The sequence below is a fragment of the Lycium ferocissimum genome, chromosome 6 (assembly GCF_029784015.1).
Source record: "Lycium ferocissimum isolate CSIRO_LF1 chromosome 6, AGI_CSIRO_Lferr_CH_V1, whole genome shotgun sequence".
Lineage (NCBI taxonomy): Eukaryota > Viridiplantae > Streptophyta > Magnoliopsida > Solanales > Solanaceae > Lycium > Lycium ferocissimum.
The window spans coordinates 19,000,800-19,006,981 of NC_081347.1; positions in this window are offsets into that span (position 1 = coordinate 19,000,800).

The following is a 6,182-nucleotide window of genomic DNA, read 5'->3' on the forward strand; positions in this document are numbered from 1 at the left end:
GATTAGAAATCATGAAGAACGATATTAATATTGCTATCATTCAATTTAGGTCAAATCCAACCCTAGAATTTGGGGAAACGGGGCCGCAAGGTCAAAACGGGAAATTCGGGAGTAAAATATCAAATTAAGCACTAGGTGATCATAACCCAACAACTAATTGCTAATTTAACTCAAGGATTCACCTAATTTCGAATTTCAAGTAAAACCCCCAATTTTGGGTATAAACCCCAACTCTTAGATTCAAGAATCCAACACTAATAATGGGAGATATATGATTAACAACCGTAGATACATCATAATCTTGCATAAACTCCAACAATTTCATCATTAATAAGCCTAGATAGAAAATCCATCAAAACTCACTTTTAATCTTCCATTACTAAGGAACTAACAAGGAAAGAGAAATTCTAAGATGATTAGGAATAATGAATTAGTAAGAAGGTTAGGAGGACTTACCACCAAGAATCTCCTTTAAGAATCCTCTAGAAATGCTCCCAATATAAACCACTTTCGAAATAACAATGAATGAAAACACTCGGGGTTTTATATCATTTAAATACCCCAATCACTGCCCGATCACCGCTTCCGCGGTCACTCAGACAGCTTCAGCGGCGCCGCCCTAGTGGCGCCTTGACCGCTAAGCCCAAATGGCCATGATCGCTCCAAGAAGATGGTGACCGCTCCGGCAGAAGTGGCCAAGCTGGCAGCTGTGGCCGCCAAAGCGGCACTCGCACACCGTAAACTACACCAAGTTTCACACTTCAATCCGATTTTTTGACTAATTCCCGAGGCCATCTGCTCACATACCACATACATAGACACACATAAAAACACGCTACGAACGCGCTCGTGGCCTCGGAATTCCCAACGGAGGTCTTGTTGACCGAGTCAACCTTTGATACCTTAATTCCAATTTCCCAACCCAAGTCCCAAAATGCATCCGAGTGCATTGAGAACCAAACCAGATATACACACAAGTTCTAAATGACCTTCCGGACCTCTCGGAGTCGACGAATTTTCGAAAAAGATCCGTTTACCCAAAAGTCAACTTTGAGTCAACTCTTTTTCACTTTAAGCTCAAACTTCACAAAAAGTCGCCCGAACCAAATCTAAACACCTCGAGAAGCGTGTCAACGGGTCCTCTCGGGTCAAAAGGGAGCTAACCAAGCTCGAGAAAGGATCAAAAGGGTCAGAAATGCAATAACGACCAAACGGGTCGTTACACCTAGTCCGACAATAAAGTGAGTTGAATACTTACGTGAATTTTCAAACCCCAAAAACCCCTTTTCTAAGGGGACTTTTTTGCCAAAAAATTCTCGGATTAATGATATGAATAAATGACAGTTTTGCAAGAAAAGAAACCCTTTTGGAATATTCACAATTAATCACACATTGAAGCTTGTAGGTCAACCGTATTCTACTGATTTTTAATACTAGGGTACGTAAGACCTTCCCTAGGGGATCACCAGAACCCTTACCTCGAACTTTGGTACTAAAAGATTTCTCTCTTGCTTGAAAAATCTTTTGCCCGGTTTTCCTAATTTCCCTTAATAAATTAGGTGGCGACTATAAAAACTAAAATCTAATTTATAGCACCAACAACCTCGAAGTAGCTTTTATGCACCCATGTAAAACTGAACCGTAACAATCGCGAAGAGGAAAATCTGACCCGTCTCGACAAAACCATCGCGATCGCGAAACACCGCGACTGACCCACTCACACACGCGTCTCCACGCAATCGCGGGACCACACCACACGATCGCGAAGGCTCGTTTCCCTCAGGCTTGTGATCGTGATGCCTTCTTCGCGATAGCGAAGAAGGACACCAGCAACTGCTAAAACAAGAAAATTTGGTTTTTGACTCCAACACCCCGAAATCCCGAGACTCATCCAGAACATTCCGGATACAAACCAAATATGCAAATTGACTATAAATGCCGATACGAACTCGCCCGTACTCTCAGAATTCCTAAAATAGATCATTTTGACCCGATCAAGCCCCAAAACAACTTTCCAACCAAAAGTCCAAAATACCCACGAGTGCCTCGAGAACCGAACCAATCACCCCACCAAGTTATAAACGACTCTCCAAACCTCATGAAATCGATAGAAATTCCAAAAAGTTTGGTTTACCCAAAAGTCAACAATTCGTACACGATTTTTCACTTTAAACTTCTAATTTCCTCAAAACCAATCCAGATCGCCTAGGGAACCGCGCTACCCATCCCTATAAGTCAAACATGCTCTAACAGAGCTAGGGAAAGGGTCAATAGGGATAAAAGGGTCAAAAAGCCTAAATGACCAAACTGGTCGTTACAATCGCACGAAGGGAATTGAAGTCAATAAGTTAAGCACTTCCAGATTGTGCCATAAGAGCCTAACACATTTCTCCAGACTGTATCTATTTCTCTTGTACATGCACATCACAACAGTACAAGTAAGGTGTGAAATATCATTTTGCCCTGTATCAAACCAATAGTCTAAGTGTACATTGAGATTATGTTGCCCCCAAAAAAAAAAAAAAAAAATATATATATATATATATATATATATATAACACCATTCAGATTTGGGTCACAATGAATGCTTAAGGTCACGATGTCTTGAAATGTGATTACAATTCTAATTGAACATTCCAAAACCAAAGCAATGCTGCTAAAGAAATGTATTGAAGATGCTCCCGATTGACCTAAATATATATATATATATATACCCCTATGAGCACAATAAACACTCCACGAAAGCTCACATGGACTAGGTATTTCATCAAACAGTTTTTGAGCCGTCCAAACCCAAAGATATCTAGGCCGCATGAGATAAGGGGCCATTTACCTAATTAAGTCTTCTTCCAAGTTGCTTTCAGAAGAAAGAAGACTTGGCAAATCCAAGATACAGCTTTAACAAAAAAGGATTGGAGTAACTAACCATTTATTTATATTTTTAGTTCAATGTTTGAGTTAGAGCTATTTGTTAATATGTGTTACGTTTGAGTTGTAAATTGTTGGTGATAATATAATGAAACTATAATTACAATTGAAAAATAAAATGAAGAAATAAAAATATCTTTGGCTGAGGCGCGGATATCTCGCTCTCTTTAAGGAGATTCAAGCCCATTTAAAGCAAATCTACCGATCCAAAGAATAATCTTTTTGACTTGTCCCCTCCAGACACAACGGCCCGATCACGTCGTATAACTCAACAAACTCTGGACAAGATGTTGAGTCCAAAGCTCCACCAAAAAGAAGAACACCTTTCTTCACCTAATAAACTCTATTTTATTTTCCTCACTTTTCAAGAACTCTCCAAAAATATATATTTTTCTCTACACCCCACAAGTTAAGAATGACTAACTATTTATAGCTAGGAAAATCATCCTTGAATTAATTTGATATGAATAGGGTAGTAAAGTAGGTAGATAAATGGAAGAATTATTATTTAGAGGTTACATAAGTTACACACATAAAGAGGATGAATGTGGGTGAGTTATGAGAGGAGGTTACAAAGAAAATAAAGACCAAGATTCATCCTTTTTAATGGCCTAGAACGTGAATGGTAATGCTGCAACTTTATGGACACTTATGCTATGAAGCAATTTAATATAATATATTTAACATTAAAATGCCCCAAAGGTCTATCAATCCCCCACTCATTTTAATATTAATATAAGAGAGCCTACTAGTTGAAGAGAGACTATTATGCATAATGAAGGTGTGCTCTGTATTGAACCTCCACTTAGTAAAACAATAATCTTTACTCCAGAGCCGTAGTGGTCTCAGACTTGAACTATGACTGCTTAAGGGAAATAAAGAATTATTGCTTACACATAATAATCAAGGTGTTAACATGAGCTTTCACAGCCAGCACATTACGGCCTTGTGCTATCCCGGTTTCATGAGTGCTTTTGAGAACGAGCCCAATTCTCATAGGAAGCGGCCTACTTCCACACTCACATAGGTGAAATCTGTCAAGGATGCTTCTGTAACTTAACATCCCACTCATACGAGCTACAGAACTTCATTAAGAGTTTATAAACTCAACATTCATAGACTGTTACAGAATAATGCACTCACACCTTAGGGAGGGAATAAATAAAATAGTGCATTTTTCTCAATAAGTCATCATATGATTCGTTTTTCCCATTGAACCTGGTTATATGATCTCTAGTCTCCAAGTTGGGTTTTCTCATATACGACTCACGAATTTATGGGCTTCAATCCCATCCCCCTCAATGTACTCCAGACCCTTTCTCTTGCCAAGGCCTTGGTTAGTGGATCTGCAAGATTATCACAAGATTTGACATAATCAACGTTAATGGTACCACTTATCAAATATGATCTCACAATACTGTGTTTTCTCCTTATAGGTCTGGATTTACCATTATAATAACGATTTTGAACTCTACCAATCGCAGCGGTGCTATCACAATGAATTAAAATAGGAAGAATTGGTTTTTCAAAATAAGGTATTTGAAATAATAAATCTCTCAACCAATTCGCCTCTTCACTAGCTGAAGCTAAAGCAATTAGTTCAGCCTCCATGGTAGAGTTAGCAATAATAGTTTGCTTTTTTGATTTCCAACAAATAGCACCACCTGCCAACGTAAAAATATAACCAGTGGTAGAACAGGAATCACCAGATAAAGTGTTCCAATCTGCATCAGAAAAGCCTTCAAGTACAGCAGGATATAACAAGCCATAAGATTTTGTACCAACTAAATATTTCATAACTCTCATTATGGCATGTCAATGTTCATTACCTGGCTTGCTTGTAAACCTGCTAAGTACTCCAACTGCATACGCAATATCAGGCCTAGTGCAATCAGTCACATATCTCAAACTTCCAATTAAGCTAGCATATTCCTTTTGATTTATCACATCATTTTCACTTTGAACAGGAAACAAGTGAACACTTGAATCAAAAGGAGTTACAACATGCTTGCAATCAAGAAAGTTATATTTTTTCAAAATTTTCTCAACATAATGTGACTGGTCAAGGAAAATTCCATCACATGTTTTAGTAATTTTTATTCCAAGAATAAAATTTGCCTCACCAAGATCTTTCATGTCAAAATGGCTTCTAAGAATATTTTCAGTTTCACCAATAACATTCATTTTTGAGCCAAAGATCAATAAATCATCAATATATAGGCAAACAATAACATGTGAATTATTCCAAGACTTATGATAAATGCACTTATCACACTCGTTTGTTTTAAAACCATTCTCAATCATGCAGGAATCAAATTTCTCATGCCACTGCTTTGGTGCCTGTTTCAAGCCATATAGGGATTTAGTAAGTTTACACACTTTGCTTTCTTGGCCTGCTTCAACAAAACCTTCGGGTTGTTCCATATATATTTCCTCATTTAGGTCCCCATTTAAAAAAGCAGTTTTTACATCCATTTGGTGAATATGCAAATAAAAAATTGCAGCAATAGCAATTAAAAGCCTTATGGATGTAATTCTAGTTACTGGAGAAAAAGTATCAAAAATTCTAGGCCTTCTAGTTGTTTAAAACCCTTAGCAACTAGTCTAGCCGTACATTTATCAACAGAACCATCCGGTTTTAACTTTTTCCTAAGGACCCATTTACACCCAATTGTTTTACAACCCGGTAGTAAATCAACTAACTTCCAAGTTTTATTGGAAATAAGTGATTCCATTCATCATTTACAGCCTCTTTCCAAAAAATAGCATCATGTGAATATAAAGCTTCTTGTAAGGTGATAAGTTCATCTCCAACATTAAAAACATAAAAATCAGGACCAAAATCTTTTTCTACTCTAGCTTTTTTACTTCTTCGTATTTCTAAATCATCATTTTCTTTATTTTTCAAAATAGAAGTAGAAGAACTAGGTAGTTGCAAAATATTTTCTTCGGTCCTATGACCCCCACTATTTTTAGAATCAAATGGAAATTTATTTTCATGAAAAATAGCATCACCTAATTCTACTATTATATTATATTCAAGACTAAAAAATCTATAGGCCGTACTATTTGAAGCATAACCAAGAAAAGCACAAGTAGTAACTTTTTTACCCAATTTACTTATTTTGGGATCCATTAGCCTTACATAAGCTAGACAACCCCAAACTCTTAGATATCCCAAATTTGGCTTGTGACCTTTTCACAACTCAAATGGTGTTAATTTAGTCTTTTTATGAGGCACACGATTCAACACA